A 24,836-nucleotide genomic window follows, 5' to 3' on the forward strand; every position below is an offset into this window, starting at 1 on the left:
GCTAGGCGAGATATATATATATATATATTCACTGAAAAAACCATAGGTTTCACACATGTTATAGTTAGCGGAAATTTTACTGATAAAAAACCAATGAAATTCCCCCGTTATAGTTAGTGCAGGCAACTATAACTCACGCGACCGCAATCCTCTGCTGATGCTAATACTGTATTTAGACACTTATTTGCCCATGTCTTCTTCCATAAATTTTTAGCTATACATATATTACAAATATTTTTTTTTCATAAAGACACATATGTCATCAGCAGAAGATTGCGGTCGCGTGAGTTATAGTTGCCTGCACTAACTATAACGGGGGAATTTCATTGGTTTTTTATCAGTAAAATTTCCGCTAACTATAACATGTGTGAAACCTATGGTTTTTTCAGTGAATTTGCAAGGTTTTTTAAATGCTAATTCCTAACTATAACGTGTGTGAAACCTATGGTTTTTTCAGTGAATTTGTACGTTTTTTTAAATGCTAAGTTACTTTATGCCATTCGTGGCGTGCGCGCCCACTTAACGCAGTTCGTTCCGTGCGCGCACGGTGCGCTTCGCGCACCGTGCGCGCACAGAGAGCACGCGGTGCGCTTCGCGCACCGCGCGCCCACTTTCCGCAGTTAGTGCCGTGCACGCACAGTGGGCACGCGGTGCGCTACGCGCACCGCGTGCCCACGTTACGCTTGATGGGCCATGTACGCACGATGCGCTTCGCGCACCGTGCGCACATGGAGGACATATGATGCACTTCGTTTTGAAAGGTAATATTTTAATTTTTCACATCTGTTATAAGCCATGCACGAATGGTGCCCTTCGGGCACCATTTGCACACGGGGTGGGGAGAGTGTGGATAATTTTTTTTTTAAAATATTTTTTTACCGTACGCGTACGGTAAGCGTAATCGGCGAAATTAGCGAAAAAATAAAAATTCCGTTTTTGGCCTTGGGGGATGTTTGGGGACTCCCTCAACATGGCTAGGTGCTCTGGAGCTGTCCAAACAGCCCCTTTACATGTTTTTGTCCTTTGTTTTTTAATCCACACTCTCAGTGCGAGAGAGAAAATGGCGGCCGCCGCTTCCTGGTTTCGGCCGATTCGAATGTTTACTAAGATCTAAGAGCCAATCAGAATCGCGCTCGCGCACGCCACCGTACGCGTACGGTAAGCGTACCGTAAGCGCACCGTAAGCTGGCTCAGATATATATATTGATTTAAAGGCTATTTTCTCAGAATCTACTGAACAGATTTACACCAAACCTACAAAAGGCACTTCCTTGACCTGAGGACTACCTCTCTGCCAAATTTCTAGTAATTCTGTTCAGCCGTTCGGGCTGTAGCTGTGTCTAAAGGTCCTATGGAAAAATGCATGGGAAAAACGCGTTTTGGGACCCCCCTTTTATCTCAGCCCCCGCTTGACGAATCCCCCCGAGACTTTCAGGGTAGGAGCGGAGCGTAGCGCCCCACCTATTTTGAAAAATTTGCGAGGATTCGTCGACCGGCGCAAAAGTTATTCAAAATAGAATGTTGCGGATTTCCTATGGAAACGTGGTCCTAACTATAACTACCTACTGGCGACCGCCAGTAGGTAATATATATATATATTATGAAGTTATATATATATCTCCCCTAGCCTTGAGAAAGTTGTGGTGTAAAATTGCCAGTAGAAACGTGTTGGCTTGCTGGTGTTGAGGAAGAAGAAAAATAAATGAGCTGGTTCGCACAAAGACTTAATGTGTGATCCCTGATTTCGCTCCCAGAGATTCAACACTGACTTCGGGGATTTTTCTGGACCGAGAGGGCATTGGCACCCGCCCCTATTTTCAGTTTTGAGCACTCTCACATTACTACCACTGTTACCATGGAAGAGTGTGTGGTGTATTGTGCCAATACGCTCTGGGCTCCCTATAAAAGCTTATAATGCCAGCACTTCCTTCTTATTTCTTAAACAATTGGCTTCATATAAGCATTAATAAAACCAGTACGATTAAGAGCCAATGTTTGATAATTTCCTGCAGCCTACCCCCTTGAAAATACAGTGCATATTTCAGCAACATGGCTCTCACAGCTCTGTCTTCTGTCACCATGGTGACTGTCAGCAGTCTAGTTCTTAATGAGAACACTGTGCATGAGGTTCTCGTCCCCTTTCTATTTCCATGGCGAGGAAGTAATTGTAAACACGCCTAGATTGAGAATGCAAGAGCGGTCTGCGGGCTGGTAGCCTGGTAGTAGGGCACTGGGCAGGCACCATACAAGAGCTCAGCCTGGGAAGATCTGGCAGAACATCGCTCCCTTGTTTATAGCTTGACTGCAGGTAGGTCTAGCCTGCGATGTGACGCTCATACTGCAGAGTATTAACTCAGGATCATGGGGTTGTAGAAACGCCAACTGCTAGGGATATGTAGATATTCACTGCGAGGGGCTGGCCGCATACCTTCTGGGTCTCACGTAACAAACTTGCTTGAGCTTCTACCAGCATAGGGAGACCGCCCCCCCCCCCCAACAACAAGAACGAAATACCTTGTTCTTTTAAGTGATTTGTATCCAAGTTTTGATGTTACTAGGCGCTTAAGTAACCACTGTTAAAGCAATTATAGCGGTTCTTACTTTATCGAACTTGGAATAATTAAATGGCGGATTGGCGGTGGGGGGCGCTAACTGAAGTCAGCTGCACGCCGCAAGAGCATGACACTTATGGCTATGTTTCCTGCCCATCTGGTCCCGAACGTCCTTCTGCAAGTAGACCGCTAGCCTCCTCCCTGGGTTTAGTGATGCAGGTGCAGTTGTCAAAAGGTGGGCCTCTCAAGACTGAAAAGTGCTCTTCAGCGGTAGTGACGTAAAAGTAAAACAATATGATGGGGTCCCTGAAACTCCCGTATCTTACAAATAGTTTATTTATTATTATTGATGGTAATTTTGTGACAAGCTAGTTTCGCCTTACATAATAACTGCTTTTTAACTAGCTGTAAGTACTTTAAAAGTAAACCAATTCCATGTTATTCTGAATGTAATGCACAGGGGTGTTTTCAGTGTATTCTTCCCATGACCTACCAATTCTTCTTGTTATATCTTTTCTGGTTACCTATCCACCACCCTTCCACGATTTTAAGTGTTATCAATGAGACCCTAGGTTATTTAATTGTACCGATGCCTCTTGGTAAGGAAATACCTCTTTATGCATGTTCCCCCAACGTTTTGTACTGATGGTGCTGGTTTTTCAACTCCGAGAGTACACTGAGTCCTGCTAACCAGACCCCAGTGCTAATGTACTGACCCTATACAAATTACATATCGAATTGGATAGCTCTGATTGGCAAGGACTGACTTACTTTAAAGCCTCTACTATATGTTACTCAGGGCAGGTAAGGCAGAGTGACTACCCAGGGCTGCATTTTTATTTGTGTCACCCTGTGTGTAACAAAGTACAAAATGGTTCCCAGCCTGCCACTGCAGACTGGAAGCGCAGTGTTTTACACTGCCAGTTCGACTTTGCCATTAACACTGGTGGCAAAGCCACCCCATCCGTTAACAATAAATGTAAGTCTCCTCTAACGAAGTCCTACAGAGCCCTATTGTAGGGAGCTGTATTTTGTTAAGTAAGACATAAACATTTTTATACGACTTCCAAGTCGTTTTTTTGCTGTGGATAAAGTTAGTAACTCCTTTGGCTAGTACAGGGTTCCTGGTTGCCATCCCAACCCAGATAACTCTTGAAGGGGACTACCTTACTGGGTCCTATAAGGTATCAAATTAATTGTGACATTAAATGCGACTTACTGGTCAAATCAACATGTATGCCACTTTTAAAGGTAGCCAACTTTTAGAAAGTTGCCCCTCTGTACTCCAGCGAGTTCATCTGCCACACAAAGACCCTGGCACTACAAACAGCTTTTTGACTGCCAGGTAAGACATGTGAATGACTCCCCAGCCCAGAAACAAAGGAAGTGACTGTTGAGAGAAGTGTCAGCTCCTCCCACAGGATGGCCACTCAGAGGATTAGCCGAAAGGCGAGCTTCAAAGGTGAAGCCGGATTTGGGATGGTAGTAGCGCTAACACTCCTGAGCAGGATGCCCTTTGCTCCTGCAGACTATGTGGAGACTGGGCCAAGAATGGAAAACTTGCCCTTAAACCGGTTCTACCATGGGCGTGTTGCCCTCTGATAGCCACACCCCTAAGGTGGGCTACCGAGCTCCGAACAACCAAGGCAGGGTCTTGCCATCTTGAAAGGGGCAAGCATGTATTACCCTGGGTTAGCCAGAGGCCACGTAACACAGGAATGTTGTCACTATGTAGCAGGGGATCCAGTAGTCCATTGGCTAGTGACCACGTGGTCCCCTCAGGGCACTTTCCTGGAATAAATATGGCACCCCGTCACTCTGACCCTTAGATCCCGCTGGAATTGATGAGAGGTCCGGAGAAAGACTGCCCTGCTGCCCTTAATCCACACAGAGAGGCCGCACCGATGAGAGGACTGCGCCTGCTGCACTTTTGTGCTAGTGAGATTGGAACAGCTTCTACAGCTCCTGACCCGGGGGAAAGTTAGTTTCCTACCTTCAGCCACAGCAGTGACTCCAAGGATCAGTCGACTGATCCACTGCAACCAGCTCCAGGGATACACGAGCGGAAGTTGCCTAAATTTGACAATGTGGTTGCCACTGCTGAGGTTTTGCAATGTAGAGGACTTCATGGGACCTCGATCTCTGTGGCCAAGTTCATCCTCCATCACCCATGGAGCAAGAAACCACCACAAAGACACCCCGTCGACATACCACAACCATAGCATCCTTTAAGCATCTTTTTGCCTGCATCCCTCATAATCAAGACCACTCCATTACAGTATATGGTGGTTATCTTGTGTAGTTGGAATCTTGCTCCAAAACGCTGTGGTGTCCACGTAGCTGTCCAAAGTCTCCCTTCTGTCCCCCTAGCCCTCTGTCCTGCCTGATTGGTTGCCCAACCCGGGCCTTAGTTGTCGAACTAGCTGCTCCAAACTTTTCAAAAGTTTACAACGTTTTTGTTGACCATTGCTTGTTTGCGGTTGTATTTAAAAAAATTAATATCATCTAAAATCTCTATCCCCTGGACCCTCTGGTGGATTTTGCTCATCAAGATCTCCAAAAGTTCATAAAAATATACTCCCTTTTTAAAAATAAATTGGTGTCCTCTTTCTTTCGTGTGCTGTGACTTCCTTATTTCGTTGTTTGGTGCTGTTAAATGGTTTACACTTAGTTCCTTTGCTAAGCCTTACAGCTCACAGCCACATCTACTAAGGGTTAAGCTTGAGGTTCAGTAAACAAGCCTAACTGGACCCAGACAGTATTTGAGAGTGACTGCACGATAAGGCCTTTTGAGCCCTGTCATATGGTGCACCCACATTCTCACACTCTCTTTTAATCCTATCCTGAAATGTGCATTGCACAAATTATTTCATCTGTTTTTTTCTGGAAAAGATCTCTGAGTGCCACAGTCCCCCGTTTGCCATCTTGCTGATTGTGTGGCATCTGGAGCAGGAGTAATATCGATATTGTTCTGTATTGGGGCAAAAGGTGATGAGTGAGGTCATACTACTAGGTATTCGTGTATCCTATATTTACAGGAGATGTTTTGTTTTTCAGATACACAGACCACTGCTTGTTTCTGGAGATCCATAATATGTGTTGTGCAGGAGGCTGGTGCAGCATTGTCATTTCCATATAGGACCAATGTTTATCCTTTTATGGAAGTGACCATTCAAATGCTTTTCTTGATTGGGATGCCAAGTGATATTTCTTTATGTTGGTGAGGCCTAACCCACCTGTTTTCACAGTGGTCTGTAATGGCTTTTATGATAGCCTGGCAGCTAAATTTGTCTCTTGCTGTTTGTAATCGTGTCATGTCATGTTTTGGAATAGTCACTGGGAGGGCATCAAAGAAGTATAACAATCTAGGGAGTATGTTCATTTTCAGAATAGTTATTTGACCCACTCGGAGATGATTATTGTGACCCATCTACGAAGGTCATTCTTTATTTCCCTTATAAAAGCTGGGTAATTTGCATTGTGTGGATCTTGTAATGCCTGGGTATTTTGTACTCCCAAATACTTAATACTTTTCTTTGCCTATTTTAATGGTGTGTGTGTTAACACATTATCCATGCTGGTGTAATTCCTTTTCACTCCAAAGTGCTGCAGGGCTGGTATCACAGCTGGAATGGACTTATCAGGGTTTCAGTGTCATTAAGATGTCATCTGGTAAGAGTTGTATTTTGTGTTTCATGCCCTCAAAACCTATGCCTCAGGAGATTGTATGGCTGTGCTTGTGGTTCAACTGAAAGTGCAGAGAGGAGAGGTGACTGTGTTGCCTGTCTTGTCTCTCAGGTCAGACGGAATCATCTGGTTTTATTACCATTTATCACAATTCTTGCTGTAGGGGCTGCACACCCAAACCATGTGTATTTCTGGTTATTCTGTCCAATTCCGCTTGCTCCAGCACTTTTTGTAGAAAGGACCATTTAACCATATCAAAAGCTTTATAAACCAAGACTGGTCTGGGCCCATAAAAAAGGGCATGCAGTTTTCCAGTTGGTTTGCTCAAAGCTCCATGCATGTTTTAAATTTTGCGTTAAGCAGAGTGTAGTAATGAAGGTCCACGCTGGTAGGATGAAGTTCAAGATAATTTATTGTAGCTAGTTAAAAGTAGATAAGTTCCAATACAGAAGGTAGTTGAGTTCTGCAGAGCAGCCCCACCAGGAGCAGCCTGCCTGCTGCTCAGCCCATTCTCAACTGTCACTTCACAGGCTCCCAACATTCCGAATTGCATCATCACTCCAACATTCCATGCAGCACACGCACTGGCTGAGCAGGAGGTGAAAATGGCATAACATTAACATGGACAGGATACTACATATCCCCCTTTCTTATACAACAGAAGCAATTGTGCAATACCTGAATGTGAAATAACAATAAGAACCCAATAAATGAATAACGGAGAGAAACACAGAAGCAACAGAAGAAGAAATGAAGATGAGGACAGGTAGGAACCAGCAAAGAGATAGGTGGAGGAAAATTAAGTGGAAGTAATAGGTAAGTATACAGAACAATATAATCTACTGGATCCGTCCCAGTCGGGATTCTGTGCTTGTTATAGCACTGAGTGCGCATTGATGGAAGTCACCGACACCATTAGGATGTCACTGGATAAGGGAACCCCCTCAACGCTAGTTCTCCTCGATTTGTCGGCAGCCTTTGACACCACCTCTCATCCTATCCTTTTTGATAAGTTATGAGAGATTGGTATCGGAGGCATGGCCTTAAAATGGCTGCAAAGTTTTTTGACCGACAGAACACAATGTGTCCAGTTAGATTCCTTCGTGTCACAGACCACACGAGTGGGCAAGGGGGTCCCGCAGGGATCCATTATAAGTCCCACGTTGTTCAGTATCTATGTGGCCCCGCTGGTCTCTATTATTAGAGACTGCAGTTTCGAGACAATCTCGTATGCAGACGACACTCAGGTGATAGTCCCCATGGAGTCAGACCCTGCAGTGACCAAAGCTAAGTTTAAAAACTGTATGCTAAAAATAGCCACATGGATGAAGAAGAGCTTCCTCAGCTTAATTCCAACAAAACCGAGATTCTGTTTATTGGTAAGGCTGAGGAACTGTGGACTCCTGAATGGTGGCCATTAGAATTAGGGGAAGCTCCCTTACCAAAAAAAAGGGGCAAAGAATTTAGGCATCATAATCGACAAACTTTCCACGGAGGAGCATGTGAACACGTTGTCGGACACCTGCTTCGGAACAATGTGGATGCTAAGAAGGATCATCCGTTGGATCCCCCTCATGGCAAGGAAAACTCTTATTCAGTCGCTCCTGGTCAGTAGACTAGATTATGGTAACTCATTACTAGTCGGAATCAGGGAAGACCTATTATCAGAATTGCAGTTGGTTCAGAACACAGCAGCCCATCTGGCCCTTAATAAACGGGTACGCATTCCATCACTTCCTCTCTTACGTCAATTGCACTGGCTGCCCAAAAGAGCAGTGTTCAAGCTCTAATGTACTGTTTTTAAGTCCCTTGAGGGGTACGGCCCGTCTACCTCGAAGAAACTTGAACTGTATTTACCCGTGCATAAGTTGGATCTAGCAACCGTAACTTGCTCTGCACACGGAGAATCAAGAAAGCCAAAATGGACGGACACGCTTTTTCTCATCTAGCCCCCGTCCATTGGAACAGCCTTCCAGACGAGATCCGTGCCTGTTCCAATTTGACACAGTTTAAGAAATTGCTTAAGACTTTGCTGTTTTAAGAATCTGTCTCTTGCATAGGTGACTGCTACTCAGGCGCCGAGAGATCCCCCCCCTGGGAATTATTTGTTGCACCCTACAAATAATAATAATAATAATAATAATACACACATTGAAATGACCCATAGTCTCCAGCAACGAAATACAAAAGAGAAGAAAACAGTAAAAAGGCAAAAGAAACAACAAGTTAGGAGAAAGACATAGACACACCAAAGACTACCCCCAAACACACCCACTGGCCAGGCAGGCAAGCAAAGAAGGAGGGACAAGGCACGACACGACCTAACACCAGCCTTACACACAGACACACAAAGAAGAGAAGGACGGATCTCCTCCTAAACCAGGAAGAAATAGAATGAAGCTACAAGGAGGGAAAGGCTGGGGACGAGGAAGAACGACAATCAATTGCAGTGGTCCAGAATCCAAGGATGAAAAGAATTAGGAACATCACAAGGAGAACTGAACTAGTAAGAAAACAGAGCAGATGAGAAGGAAATACAAGCAGTAGAACTCATCCTCCCCCATATTCAAGTTGATCATGAAATAACAATATGAGAATAATGTTGCGTTTTCAAAATAGAAAATGTAACCTAGTATAAGCAATACATTGTGAGAACATAACAGCAAAGTCTTAGAGTATACTGTAAATAACTTGTACCCCAAACAGGAATAGAATATGTAGGCGATGGGAATAAATCCAATAAGAAACACCCTGTTTGGGGGTAACAGTGTACTAATGAATAAGTGAAGATGGGACTAAGGCCCATAACCTACCCCTGGCATGAGGGCGTAAGCTAATGTGAATGGGACTGAACCCAATAAGACACACCATGTGTAAGGTTAACAGTGTACTTGCAGATAGGATTGAAACCCATGACCTACCTTGAGATGTGAGGGAGGTTGGCTACTGTAAATGGGACAAACGCCCAGTTAGACACACCCTGTGTAAGGGTAGACAACGTAAGCACATGTAAATGGGAGAAAAACCCATAATTGTCAAATGTAAAGTAAGAAAAGGGGACTGTAACCCATTGTGACAAATGTAAAGAAGGTAAATGGGGCAAAAACCCAATGAGATAAATTTAACGTAAGCAAAGGGGGCTGAAACCCATTGCCATCCCTCTTGTCGGGAAGAGTAAAATGTAAAGTGTGAAAATAGGGAAAAAGCACGTAAACTATAAGGCATGTACCCAAAGTCATAGACTGTAAACGGATGCGCCTAGAAGCACCAATAAACAAATCTGTGGCAAGTATAAACCACACAAGATTACATGTTATGGAGAACCCACCCCAGCTAGAGTATTTTTTTTTTTAGACATGTAAGTTTCGTATCTTTTCGATAATTGGTGCAACCGTCTCCAAGATTTGCTCTCCTTCGCTTTACTGGTTTCAGCAGTAGAAGGTTGGCTTTTTAATAGGAAGTATCACAGCTGCTTGCTGTCTGTACTCTTTGTGCAGGAGATGACCTTTAAATGCAAGCTTAAACAGTTTGAAACCTTATACACTTCATGGATCCACAGCTTTTTCTGTCGGCAGGGCGCGCTGGCTCCAGGAAGCACCAGTACTCGGCTGTAGACAAATCGCAAGAGAGAAATTAAACTGGAACCAACAACCAAATCATCTAGTCCAGTCCATCCACTGCGGTGAGTGATGAGTATAGCACCGCCCCCGGTCTCCGCTCCCACGTTTAATCTACGCATGACTTTTAAGGGAAGGGGTGAAAGGAAGCCCGGCAAACATAACCAGAGCCTGCGAGCTTCTGGATACCCGGATGAAGCAAAACCTTTCGGGACGTACAAGGCGTGGTGCCGGGTGGCGCCCTGCATGTTAAAGCGCTAAAAATAGTCACTTGGCCATTACATGGCGAAGGGGGCGTCGTCACAGAGGATCCTCAAAGGGACCCACGCGGCATCAAGCATTGAGGTAAAATGTATGCACCCTTTAAACTGCCAAAAAAAAACAAACGGTTTAACAGCCACTTTTAAGGCTGAACAAAGTAATGGATGAGAAGACAAAAATGTCGAGTAAATCACCCCAGTTTGTGTGTAAAACACAAAAAGATAGTCCCCTCCATACACCTGTACCTTAGTCAACGTGAGTGATGCGGACAGAAATGAACTACTGAAAAATTTAGATAGATTCCTCTACAGCCATATGCCTTCACTAAACACCTCAGTTACAAAATTTCAGTTCCTTAGGTATGAATGTTGAATGTGTTCAGGATCACACATTTTAGAAAGCATGTAAATGAAGATGGCAAAAAATGGCAGGCACTGCGTGACGAAGATTCCATATCACTTGACATTGTTAATTGTGAAGTTTGTCAAACATCTTGAAAAGGACTAGATATCATTCATCCCGCAAACTCCCTCAGGATGTAGGCTGAATATTTCCTTCCAGTTCAATGCGACACGTAATCTAAATACTTGGGCAATGTAAAATTCAGCTAGATCCTCAACAGAAACATGTGCCTTTTTCCAGAAGAACAACATGTTGAAAAGACAGCTGAATATAAGTTGAAGTGGGGGTACCACTGACAGATGTTGAAAATCCAGAGTCCTTTTGAAAGTGTCATTGAGCGCAGCACACTTAGACTGGGGCTGTCTGATGGAAAGACACTGGTGGGGCTGCATGGGGTTGCGCTTCATTTTCACTTGTTTCTTGTAGACTTCATCGCTTTTCTGAGAGGAACTTCTTCCTTTCTCGTAGATGTGTTTGTTGTTCTGTTAAGAATTCCCTTTTATCTTCTTTGTAGTTTTTCTTTCCTGTGGATACCTCCTCCTGTACTTTGTTTTGGCAGCATAAGTAGGCTCTGTAGTTTACTCCATCTTCAGGTCCTCCATTTCTTTCTGCCAGGGCCCTTAAATCTTGTTGTAGCACGTAGGTAGTCACCAACTCGTCGCCAAATAAATATAGTAATTGAGGTCCACACTGATAGGATGAAGTTCAAGATGATTTATTGTAGTAAGTTACAAGTAGATACGTTCCAATTCAGATGGTATTTGAGTTCTGTAGAGCAGCCCCACCAGGAGCAGCCTGCCTGCTGCTCAGCCCATTCCCAACTGTCACTTCACCGGCTCCCAACATTCCCAAGCGTATCATCACTCCAACATTCCATGCAGCACGCAGCACAAACACACTAGCTGAGCAAGAGGTGAAAATGGCTTAACATTAACATGGACAGGATACTACACAGAGCTATAGGTCTTTAATAAGAACTTTCGTCATTAGGTTTCCCTGGTTTATGTATGAGAATTAGGTCTACTTTCCTAATGGTTCTGGTCAATGTGCCTATTTCGCAGGAGGTGTTACTCATTTTAAATTAACTGGGGAGTTATTAGTGAACACATTTTTTATAAATGATGTTTATTTGGGCATCTGGTCCAGTGGATTTGTTGGCAGGGAAATCGTTTGGGCATGTTTATACTTCTTCTATTGAGATCTCCTTTCCAAATGTTATCCTGTGTACAGTGAAAAGAAAGGTAAATATATTAGCCTTAAGAAATCATTTATATTCTCGACACAAGTTTGGTCTTAGTTAAGGGTCCAGATAGAATTAGAGGAAAACATCTAGTTTTGCCTTTTATGTGTTGTTAGTGAATCTTGTGAATGTATAATATTATGCATACGGATATGCTCTTTGGCTCGTATTTATTTGGCTGCAAGTAGCTTGTCAGCTTGGTTGGATTTTTTGTAAACACATTATTTTAATCTTAAAGATGCTGTTTAAGATCACTTTACCAGTGGAGCTCTGCCTTCTCAATATCTTTAATTTTCTTTATAGGGCAAAGTTTTGCTTCTCGTTGTATTGTTGTTCCTGAGGTTTAAGTTCCTCCTCCAATTATTTTTTGTTCATGACCTTCTGTGTTGGTGGTTTGCTTTTTTCTGTCGTTGGTATCCCTATTTCTTTGCATCTAATAACTGCCCTAAAGGCATCCCAAATAGTAAACATTTGAATTTCTCCTGTTTACTTTACAGTGGAATATTCTTTTATTTCGCGTTCTATTTCTGCTGAGCGATATACTTCAAGCCATACATCCCAAAGGCCCTGCTCTGATATATTTGTATTGCGGGTGCATGACCTCTCTCCTGTATAGCTATCAATTGAGTGCCTGTCTAATTCAGGAGCGTGGGTCAAGTTAAATTCATCTTCCTATATTATCTCTCCTTTAGCCTTGTTTGCTTGGAATTCCTAATATCACAGAAAGATGTATTTCTTGTGTGTTTGGTATGTGTGCACCGATAATTGCGACTTGGTTGGTCAGGCTATCCGATATATTAATGAATCTACCCTCTCGTTTATCAGTGATAACTTCTGACTATTTTTGTAGTAGTGACTATGTATCACTATCATTACCATATTCACCTGGTAGGTTCTATGTGACATTAATTTTGTGCCTTTTAGTACAGGATGATATTCTTGAATGCATACTATGACTGATTATTTCCTGGATATGGCTTTCCTCACTTTGTGTCTTTTAGTTGGGGAATGTAAACCATTGCTTCTTATCGTGCATCTTACGCATTGTTTTATGGGGCTCTTCTGGACATCTGATGGGTATGACCAGCAATTTTCTGTCCTTCTGGTTGTGTTGGGTATTCTCCTCCCTATTCCTGCCCATCTCTCTTACAAAGAGTAGCACTAACTAATGAAACTCTAGTACAGCATTCCTCTGGGAAAAGAAAATATTTGGATGTGAGGACAGCTTCCCTCTAACAGCCAGCTACCACAGCCTGCCTCCTATCCTCTCATGCTTAACCTCTTTTCTAAATCGGTTTACTAAGCATGCTCTAGCAAATAAGTTTAATTAGGTTATACATAAATCGACCTGTTGACATTTCATCGTCGTTTTGCATCCTCTTCTGATTCTGCATTTAAAAAATATATATATATTTTTTTACCTCACCTCCCATCTTTACCTCGCCATCATTCCTTCTCTTCTCGCTTTGTTTTGAGTGTTATTTCCATATAATCCAAGGCACTCCCTGCCTTTTCCCAAAGTTTTGATTACTGTTGTCTCAATTGTGCAGATTAGTGCATAGGGATGGCCAGCTTTATCTAATTTGTCTATTCTTCAGTTCGGTAGTGCTGCCTAGTAGGAGGGATCTTTTTCTTGCCAGTGGTGCCTTTGGTATGTTTTTTTTGTTTGAATTTTTTTATTAGGGTTTTGCATACAACATTCCATAATGTACATCAAATATATCATCGATGAATCACTTTTTACATCATTGTAAAGTATCATTACTGTTTACAAAGGGTGATTGCATTGGTTGCCTAGTCCCTGGAACCCCTAGACCTTGCTCAGATCGTAAATCTACTACTGGTTTGTTCCAATGGGCTGTATTGTGCACCATTGCGACTGTACTGGTGTGTCACGTGTGGTGCCTTTGGTATGTTGTGGTAGATTTGTATAATGTGTTTATCCAAGCCTATCCATTTCAAGTGCCTCAGTGTTCAGCATATTCTAGTTTTGATCTCTGAGGTGCTTGGTCTTGCCAGGATATCTTTCAGTTGAGCTCCAGGTTCTGATCAGACCGGTTCAACTCTGTGGGCTGTTACTGGTCCGATGTTATAGGTCCTTTTTCGTATTGGATGTGCCTGAACAGTTGCTGACAGAAGACATTAACGTTTGTGCCGTCTATTATTTTTCTGGTGTTACGGACACAAATATTGTTCCTTCTGGACCTGCTCTCAAGGTCTTCTCATTTCCTTGAAATCTCTCTCATCTCCTCGGACATAGTTCAGAGGATTGCATGTTATTCTTCTATGGTAGTTTGCATTACAGTTATTGTGTCCACATTATTACTCTTTCTCCTACATCAGTAATGTCCTTGGATATTTCAACCATTGTAGTTTTCATAACCCTTTTCACAGACTAAAGTTGTTCTGCAAATGTTTTACTTAGTTTATCTTGAATAGTTGACTGCCAGTTAAAGAAAGTAATGCCTTTTCCGAAAAGCCTCTGCTTAGTTGCAGGTAAAGAACAAAAGATACAAACCAGTTGTTTCAAAGAAAACTTATTTATCACAAACAATATTATACCAAAATTAATTACCAGTTCTTACAAATTTGTAGTTAAGGATTATTATAGCATAAGAGAAAGACAAAGTATTTAAAACTTTTTTTTTCAAATTGCAAAACTCATAGAGGATTGATGACCTCTGATGATTACTCTCTCTGTGCCCTGTCAGAACCAGTTCTCTCATGATGTGTCCTTTCCTGGCTGGCTTCCAGATTCAGCCTTTGTGTAGAGTGATGCTAGTCGCTTCAGTCATCTCTATGTTGATGCAACCACAACAGAGGCAGAAAGAGGTGTAAACATTCTGCACCAGGCTCAGCAACACAACAGTTATCAGGAAGAGAGACAAAAGGCTGACTTCCTCTTATGTGCCCCCATAAAATTCTGAATAATAGTGACTGCCAGTCCCACCCTTTACTCCCACCAACTACCAAATGGCTAAGTTCAGGAATTGTAATCAGCAGCTCCTTGTAGTAAAGGACCCAATTGAATTCTAAAGGGAGGCACATCTCCTGTATCTGCACTCTGGAGATTGAGTCTTCTTCCCTCTAGTTTCAGGAATATTGGCAATACACTTCCACTGTCTAGGAAAACAACCTCCCCTCCGTGCACATGAACAGGTGAGGGGCTTCCAAATGGAACTTGCATACCGTCATTACTCTTGTTCGCTCATACATACTATATATGCAGCAGGCAGGCCACACCCATACACTGGGATGTTAGCATGAGCATCTGGGTTAGCGTGCAGAAGCAGAACTTTACTTGAGTGGGCCAGTAGTCCTCCAATCCTGTGACACAGATAAAAAGGTCGGGTCACATACCTCTGGCTGCGTGGGTGCGAATGGACGCACAGATACAGGGATTTGAATGGGTTGCGGGGTTGTCGGACAGGATCGCATTGTATGCGGATGATGACCTCTTCTTTCTCACAAATGTGAATAGAACAGGGCCACGAATCCTGCAAATAATGCACATTTTCGGGGAGACGTCTGGACTGTATTTGAATCCCCGCAAGTCCACGCTGTGGATGCTTGGAGGCAGAGTAGATTTAGGCGATTGGGCATCATCGATTCAGCTGGTGGCAGGAGGACTGAAATACATGGGAGTATTTATAACGCAGGTTCCAGCAACCGCTTGGGAGCGCAACTTAGTACCGGTGTGGGATCGAGTACGGGAAGATATAAAGATCTGGTCCTGCATGCCTCTGACTATATATGGTAGATCAGCCATTTTTATGATGGTCACGCTCCCTCGCCTGTTATATCAGCTACAGAATCACTCCTATCCGATCTCTCCTCGCTGGTTTAGGCAGGTAAATGCGGCCCTTGGGCAGTTCTTGTGGGATGGGGGTAGGGTACGCGTGGCTTTACGAACGTGCATTCTATCTACATATTGTGGGGGATTGGCTTCACCGGATATCCTGTCATACTACAAGGACAACATCATCTTTCTTCATGCACAGTTTCTTATAAGGTTGCTGCTCTCCGGACTACTTGCTTTGAGGAATGCCTTTTCACCAATAGGTTCCCTCTAAGACTAATGTCTGCTGCATCAGTGCTGGACTGGAGAATTCACAATGATCTCCAGATTCAGGGCATGTGGTCTCCGAGAGAAATTATCTATCGTATCAATCTCTTTGGGCTCCTAGCAGTCTACGTGGCGCTAAAAGCCTTTTGACCATTCATTCACATACCAATCTCTGCTTGTTCACACGGACAGTTCTACCACCATATTCTACCTTTACAGGCAGAGGGGAATGAGCTCCACACCGCTATTCCACAAAGCGTAGACAAGGTGGCAACTGCTCATAGCCAGGACTAGGCACCTCTCAGCAACTCACTTCACAGGTGTACAAAAAGGTTGGGCAGACACCATCAGCAGAGTGCTACAAGAAAACAATGAGTAGGTTTTTAACGACATTGTAGTGCTAGGTGTCTTCAGGCTGTGGGGCTCTCCGCATTGTGATTTGTTCGCCACCTCAGTACTTTAAAAATGCTAAGGCTCCACCTCCAGATATTCCCAGCAAGAGATTCACTGGAATGCCTGGGGATTGACTGGTCTGCAAGATTTCTTGACGCCTTTCCCGCAGTCCCACTAATCCTGTCAGTACTCGTGCTCGCAAGCCAGAATTATTTTAATAGCTCTGTAGTTGCCGCATCACTGGTGGTTCACACACCTCCTTCACAGGTCAGGGCCTCCACATCTCAAGCTCCCATGCAGACCAGATCTACTAATTAGGTTCGGAGACCAGATAGTTCAACAATATCTCTCTTCTTTGGTTTTGGTATCACAGTTCTGAGCTTGTGCACTATGGACACTTTCATCTGCCACAAACGGACTTGGACATCTTCAGGGAGCTAAAAAGCCATTGCTCTTGTTCAGTATATGCCTTCAAGTGAAGTGAATGTTGCATCTGGGGCTCGTCCAGGGAACGTACACCCTAAGGTGTGCCAGAAAGATGTCATTCCTCCCTACCGTCCCCTTTTGGTAATATATAGCTTACAATTCTCTTCCATAATGGTTCACTTGGCAGCCCTTATTGCCTACAAGAAATGTCTTTCACAAGCCTCATTTTTCAAAATCTCCATTATCGAGGATTCTTTAGAAGGGTTGTAGTAGGGTTTTTCTTCCCATTAGATGTCCTTTTCCCTCCCTGAGAGCTTAACATAGTCCTTTTTCTCATCTTATGCAGAATCCTTTTGAGACCATTCATAAGTCATCCCTGAAGCCTTTCTCATGGAAGACCATTTTCCTCATAGCAATTGCACCAGCTTGTAGGGTTCATGAAATGCAGGCATTATGTTCTTGTTTGAAATGAGGGCTCTAGTTGGCAGTGATTTGCACCCTGTCCAAGTAGGGACCCTCACTCTAGTCAAGGTGAGGGAGTCACACAGCTAAGATCAGCCCTGCTCACGCCCTTGGTAGCTTGGCACGAGCAGTCAAGTTTATCTCAGAGGCAATGTGTAAAGCATTTTTACACACACACAGTAACAACACTACAAAAGGAGTCCACACCTGTTTAGAAAAATACCCAATATTTGAATAAAACAAGACAAAAAGTACAGAAATCTTACATAAACGAGTCAAAATATCCCTTTTACAAGGACAAGCAAGTTTAGACACTAGAAATCAATGGACGCGTTCCTTTTAGCACAAAGTACCTTAGATGTGTCAAAAATCAAAGATGGTACTAGGCACAGCGAAGGAGAGGCGCCGGAAAAGCAAAGCGATGCGCATGTTCCTTACTACCCAGGTGAGGTGATACTTTGGCTCCGTACTGTCTGGGGAGGTGATGTGTCTGTTCCTTACTGCTAGGCAGGGGAGATGATGCATGGGTTCCTTACTGTCCGGGGAGGTGATGCGTCAGTTCCTTACCGGAAGGGGCGGTGATGCGTTGGTTCTAGACACGCAGCCTCGGTTCCTTACTGCAGTGTGTTGTCGATTAAGTATTGGCGTTGAGGGACAATGCGTCAAAAGTCCAGACGAGCTGCTTTGTTGTGGCAGTGACGAAGCACGTGCTGCATCGTTTTTTTCAGCTACAAGACGGTGCTGCGTTGGAGTTGTAGCGGGTGCCATGGGCGTCGGTGACACAGTGCTTAGTAATCCCGCTGCAGCTATTATCTCATGCACTCTGACGGTGAGCTAGGGCCTGCGGTGAAAGCTGGGGTCAATGCGCCAATCGGGACCCGCGCTTCAGGGCAGGCAGCAGCGATGCAGCGACCTTTTGGAGCGATGTGTCGAGAAAACAGGAGCTGGGAGTCAATGTGTAGATTATCTCCTTAAGATCACCCGATTCTACTTTCAAACGACCAGGAGCTGGATTTGGCACCACTTGGCAAGTCATGACTCTCAGCAGAAGAGCCCAGTCATTGGTAGGTGATGTCTTTGATGGCCCTGAGGTAAGCACGCACAACCCCCTGCAGAACCTTGGAAGCAGGATGTAGAAAGCAAAGTCCAGTCCTTTCACTCACAGGAGAGAGCAGCAGGCCAGCACAGCAAAGCAACAGGCAGAGTGGCAGTCCCTCCTACAGCATGCAGCTCTTCTTCCTGGCAGATTGTCCTCAGTCCAGAAGTGTTCTGATTTTGGGGTGTCAGAGATTCAATACTTGTACCCCTTTCTGCCTTTGAAGTAGGCAAACTTCAAAGGAAAGTAATTTTAGTCCACAAAACGCTGCTTTTCCCTGATCTGGCTCCAGGCACACAACAAGGGCGTGTAGACTTCTTTGTGTGAGGACAGGCACAGCCCTATTCAGGTGTCAATGACAATTCCACCCACCACTCGAGCTCAGGAAGGCCCATCAGCCTGGTGATGAACAATCGGAATATGCAAGGCACACCTCCTCTCCCCTTGTGTGACTGTCTAGCATGAATGCACAAGAGCCCAACTGTCAGCCAACCCAGACATGTACTCTACAGACAGGCAGAGCCACAGAATGGTTAAACAAGAAAATACCCACTTTCTAAAAGTGGTATTTTCAGACCTGCAATGCAAAAATCAAATTCACCCCAAGATGTATTTTTAAATTGTGAGTTCAGAAACCCAAACTATCTCTATCTGCTCCCAATGGGAAATTACACTTCAAAGATATTTTAAGGCAACTCCCATGTTATCCTATGGGAGAGATAGCCCTTGCAGTAGAGAAAAACGGAATTAGCAGTATTTCACTATCCGGACATGTAAAACACACTAATACATGTCCTACTTTTTAAATACACTGCACCTTGCCCATGGAGCTGCCTTTGGCGTACCTTAGGGCTGACTTGCATGCAATAAAAGGAAAGGTTTGGGCATCACAAGTGGGTGCACTTGCCAGGTCAAAATGGCAGTTTAAAACTGTGGACACAGATTCTGCATTGGCCGGTCTGAGACATGTTTGCAGAGCTACTCATGTGGGTGGCACAGTCAGTGCTGCAGCCCCACTAGTGGCATTTGATTTACAGGCCCTGGGCACACATGGTGCACTTTACTAGGGACTTACTAGTAAATCAAATTTGCCATAAAGGATTAGTGGTGAAATATGAAATTAAGATGAGTAGTGGACATGTTAGTCTGTTATTTGGATTGTAAAGGATAGTGGAGGGATAGAAGGGAAAGATTTTGAATTTTTTGGGGGGAGGATCTCATAGGAGGAGGCTTGGAATGCGTAAAAGGGGGGTGGGAGGGAGGAGTAAAAGGGAGGTGGGGAAGAGTCAGAGGGAGGGTTTAGAAAGGCTTGTTTTGGGGATCGGAATAGTAAAAAGAGGTATGATGATGATGCAAGGAGGGGTGGAGTAGGGAAGAGTTTTGAAAGGGTTATTTTGGGTATCATGGTAGTGGTATGGGGTTTGGGATGAGAGAGTTGAGGTAGAGGATATATTGAGAGCAGTATAAGGTGAAAAACAGTGTAGTGCATTGGATATGCTGAATTAGAGGAAAAGTAATAAATAGGTAAACGTAATACATATATAGATCCAAAAGTAATAAAGATATAGATCCATAAGTACATGGAAGGTATACAGATGCATAAAGTAAGGTAGTATATGTAGATTAAAGATGCATTAAGTAAACTCTGGCTTTCAAATGTTGTACTTTAAATTAGATTTATTTATATATTTTTGTGAATCAATAGTGAAACCATTGTAGATAAATAGTTATGATAAAAAGATTTACTTATTTATGCAGTCACTTATATACATGTTAAAAACAAAAAATAATGTAACTGTCAGTAATATGTACATTTGTTTACCAAAACTAATAAACATAATTATTACACATGTTTATACAAAACAATACACATGTATAGGTACATATCTATAGACCAAAGATATGCTTATATACAGAGGGATATGCTGTATATTTCTGTTTGTGTATGTTCTCTATGTGGGGAAGAGCCAATTCTTGAGTAGTTTTGTAAAGATAAGGTGGTTATCCATAAATCTGATGTTGGGGGGGGGGGGGTAAAGAGTTCCATAGTTTGGCTGCTTGGACAGAAAATGATGTGCCACCCATGTTTTTTTTCTTGTACCTTGGGATTTTGAGGCGAAGTGCCACTCGAGTGAAGGTTCCTGTGTTGTATGTGTTTGGTGATTTTATTCCTGATGAAAGTAGGTCCCATTCCATGTATCGCTTTGTGGGTGACACAAAGCAGCATCAACGTGGATCTTCTGGCAACCGGTAACCAATGCAGGGCTTTCAAGGCAGGGGAGATGTCATCTTGCAGTTTTATATGTAAGAGTAGTCTGGCAGCTGAGTTCTTAATCCATTGTAGTCTTTTCATGGTCGTTAAAGGTGATCCGTGGTTCATGCTATTGGCGTAATCGAGTTTGTACAAAACAAGTGAGATGGTAGCCTTGTCCTTGTGTGGAAATCCCAAATGGAGGAACATTCAACACAAAGTTTTTATAGTAACAAAGCTTGATCTTGCTGGTTTGTCCACTTGGGCATTCTTTTATGGCTTGGAGTCCATGGTCATTCCGGGGTTTCTTACTTTTGATAGTTTAGGTGGTGTTCCCAGATCATCAGGCCACATGGCGAGTGGGTCATAATGTTCCAATCGCCACACGTAAGTATTTCTGTTTTGAAGCATTCCATTTGAGATGGCTCCACGTCATCCATTGATCCACGGCTCTGCGACAAATGAAAATGAGCGAGTTTCCAAAGTCTTTGGGGCATTGCAGTTGAAGGAGTATTTGCCTGTCATCCTCATAGTTATGGCATGTGAGGTGAAATTGATTGATCAGTGCCAGTAATGACGTCATGTAGATGTTAAAAAGCATGGGCGAGGTAATGAAGCCTTGAGGAATCCCTGCTTTCGTGAAGCACGGTTTGGATGAGAAAGGTGGGGTATGGATGACATTAGTTCTGTTGAGAAGGTAGGATGCGATCCAGTCTAGAGAAGTCCCCTCTATGCCGACTTTGTAGAGTCTTTGTATCAGAGCGTCAAGGTAAACTGTGTCAAAGGCAGCCAAGAGGTCCAAGAGAAGTAACGCAGAAATCCCGCAGTAAGCTGTGTTCTTCAGGTCCTCCTAGATGACAAGGAGGGCATATTCAGTGCCTCTTCCTGGACTGAATCCCGTTTGGAAGTCAGAAAGTATGGCATTCTCTTCAGTAAATTGTGACATCTGGGTGAAAGCTGCTCTTTCTATCAGTTTGCCCAGGAAAGGCCCATTTGAAATTGGTCTGTAGTTGTGAGAATTCAGCGGGTCCAAGTTAGTTTACTTCAGTAGTTGGCGTATGTATGACTTTTTGAGTTCTTCTGGAAATATTCTGATAGTCAAGGAGTTGTTGATGATTCTCCTTACTGGAGTGGAAGCAGAGGTTGTTAGAAGAATTGTCTTGAAGGTTAGCGCTGGACACGGGTCAGAAGGGCTGCCGGCAGGCCTGCTTGCTTTGACCAGGTCCATCAATTCATCGTGTGAGATTTGTTGGAAGAAACAGAGAGCCTGGGTTAGTGTAGTCTTGGATTGTAGCTTTGTAAAAGGGTTAGTGCTGATGCTTTGTCTCTGTTTGAGGTATGAGTTCAACGTGTTATGCTATCAAGAAACAAATAGTACTTTGTCAGCTAGACCTTGACCCCTTTTTTCCTGCGGGAAAGGCAGCTATTTCCGCTTTAATAAGATATACTCCTGCAGCAGACATTTGTAAAGTGGCTACATAGAGATCCACTCACCAAGAATTTCTTTGGATTCAAATGCTTGAGCAGATGCTAAAATAGAATGGGACCTCTCCCAGAAATCTCTTTGCTTAATTCAGTCCTATCATCCCTACTCTGTTTTTTTACACCGCTGTTGGTGGGGATGGGCTTGCTATTCTATTCAAACGCCTATGACTATCAATGGAGATCCCCTACGAGAGAAGGAATAGTTTCTTACCTGTAACTCCAGTTTTCTCATGGGGGAATCTCCGCTGAAGTCCTAAGCGACCCACCCGCTTCCCCGGTTGACATAACAGAGAACATCATTGGGATTACCATTCACTAACACATACCTTCAAAAAGAACTGAGGCAACTGCCACCTGCTAGGCATGATGGGATACCGGTGGTCCTTGGGTCTTAAACAGCACATACGTTTGTTTAAAACTCGCATATTAGTAGCCTACGGGGCTACACGGTCTGCTATCCTTCATCTTCTACTTTTACAAAAAGGGTTTGTGAAAGTGGTTTTAGCTCTTTATGTGATTTTTACTGCAAAAGTGTGTGTTTTATAATATGGGTAGTTTTTACCTTTTCCCTTTTTTGTAAGTACAATCTGAAGAAAGTGCTCCGGGATCCCCCGCACATAGGCGGAACAATTCAAACATTTACGACTTCAATTGAGATTTCCCTGCGAGCAAACTGGAGTTACAGGTAAGAAACTATTCCTTATCGGCTGACCTCTCAGTCCGGCTTTCTTCTTAATAGGACTACTAAAGTGGGTACTTCAAGGTATCAAATTAATCGTGGTCTAACTCAACTTGATGCCCAAGTCAAATTTAATTTCACTTTTAATGAAAGGCAACTTTTAGAAAGTTGGCACTCTATTGCCCAGTTTATCCAGTGGCTTCGCAGAGTTGCTGGCCACCAGATAGCCTTTTGCCCTCCTGGGGAGTAGTATGAATGACTGTCAGGCTCAGAAACAATAGAAGCTGGCTACAGGGAGAGGCATTCCTCCCCCTTGCAGGTAACCACTCAGGGTGTTACCTGAAAGGCGAGCTTCTAAGGTGAAGCTGCCCTTGGTGGGCAAATGGTGGTCACACTTCTGAAGCGCTTCCCTTTGTTCATGTAGTCGGGCTAACGGCATGAGCAGAGAGGGGAGACAAGTGCCAAAACTGGTTTTCCATTGGGTGTTTAGCCCACAGGTAGCCACACCTCAAAGCTGGGCTACAAAGCTCCTAACATCCAAGGAATGGTTCATCTTGAGAGAGGACAGAATAGTGCATTCTGGGATTGCTAGATGCCACAGATAACTGAAAGTTGTCACAGAGTGGAAGTGATCCTGGTAACCCATTGGCTAGTTCCCACATCATCCCCCCCGGGGCACTTTCTGGGCAAAATATGGCACCCTGAACCTCAGATCACGAAGGAACTTGAGATGGGTCCGAAGAAGGACTGCCCTGCTGACCCTGGACCTGACTAGAGAGGATGCACCTACTGCCCCTGCTGCACCTCGGGCTAGCATAGCGAGGACTATGCCGGTGGCTCTTGGTTAATGGGAAAGTCTCTCCCAAGCCCGAGCCCAAATAAGTGCCTCCAAGGGTCAGCCGGCTGACCCATTGGAACCAGTGCTAGGCCAGTGACGCAGAAGAAGCCCACCCCGGCAAGTCAGTTGCCCCTGACTGCTGCTAGGCGACCCAACAGACTGTAGGAAGCGGGCTCTGTATATACTATACCAAAATGAGGTGTAGTGTGCACAGATTCCAGTGGAACCCCAGAGGTAGGCAGAGGTAAAAGTAGATAGCACCATACTCTCTATTTGTGGTAGTGTGGGCGAGCAGTAAGGCTTTATCAGAGAATAGTGTTACGCATTTGTTGTACACACTCAGGCAGCAAATTATGTCACACTCAAAGACTGAACTTCACTTTGATCTGTATAAAAATATTATTTAGTTGTATTTATTTCCTAGAACCAAGCAAGCCTGGCACAGGTAGGTGTAGATAATAATTTTCAAGTCAAGTTGAACAATACAAGCAAGCTTAATGAAAATTACATAGTTACAGGTTTGTAAATACGTTCAATACAGTGGAAATTACTGTTAGATTACTTTGCAGATTACTTCCTGGATTACTTTTTCTACTCGGTGTGATATACCTAGATATCACAATGGGACATTCCCTAGAGAAAAGGTAAGTAAACAATTATTTGCTCTTTGCAGTTTTTCAAAGTTCCATACAAAACCAACTCCACAACATTTTTTAAGGAAAAACAGTCAACTTAATTTCCCTCCATAGGAATAAATTATCGGTTAACAGGTAAGTACTTTGTTGGTATTCTGGAGTTAGAACTAGGGTTCCCCCAGGGTCAATGATGCACTCTCAAAACACCCTCAGCGGCACTAGGGCAGCCGGGTGCAGAGTGCTGAGGCCCAATGTTATCCAATGGGAGATAGGGGGCCTCTGGTTGGTGGCTGCTCTTGAGCAGGCCACAAGGTTGTGAGTGCAAAGGTTGCTGGGGTTCAGCTCAGGGCAGAGGGGGGATCCGATTTAGCACCCAAAGTACACCTCCGCACCGGCTGGGTGCAGGGTGCTGGTTTGGTGTCGGGTGCGCTGTTGATTTCAATGGGGATTCTCTGGTTTCAACAAAGACTGCAGGCTCGGGGATGGAGATCTTCTGGAGGTGACCACCGGTTAGAAAGGTAAGTTGGGATGCCTGGGGAAGCTGGGACACCGTCAGTTGGGCCACCCAAGGCTGTGGGACTTGGGGTGCAGGGGTGTCTTTAGGCATTGGGTTTTCCTTACTAGCTCCGGTCGCGGTCGGGGGATCCTCCAGAAAGAGGCTGCAGGCTTTGCTGGGAGATTTGAGGCAGGCCAGAGATCACCAGATCTCAGGTCAGGATCTCTGGGGAGACCTCCTTGTGATGTTT

General features: G+C 44.0%; 1 protein-coding gene across 4 annotated transcripts in view; it reads left to right on the forward strand.

Moving 5' to 3' along the window:
- Nucleotides 1–24,836, forward strand: part of JOSD2 (Josephin domain containing 2) — a 168,885-nt gene that overhangs the window by 57,047 nt on the left and 87,002 nt on the right. Inside the window, exon 1 of one of the 4 annotated variants that reach the window (XM_085638832.1) lies at nt 2,153–2,308. The exons of the other annotated variants lie outside the window; for them this stretch is intronic. The gene's annotated coding sequence lies outside the window, so the exon portion shown is untranslated. Of the gene's footprint in view, nt 1–2,152; nt 2,309–24,836 lie in introns of those variants that run through there. 4 annotated transcript variants of the gene reach the window in all.

Source organism: Triturus cristatus, chromosome 12, assembly GCF_964204655.1.
Source record: "Triturus cristatus chromosome 12, aTriCri1.1, whole genome shotgun sequence".
In the NCBI taxonomy this organism is placed as follows: domain Eukaryota; kingdom Metazoa; phylum Chordata; class Amphibia; order Caudata; family Salamandridae; genus Triturus; species Triturus cristatus.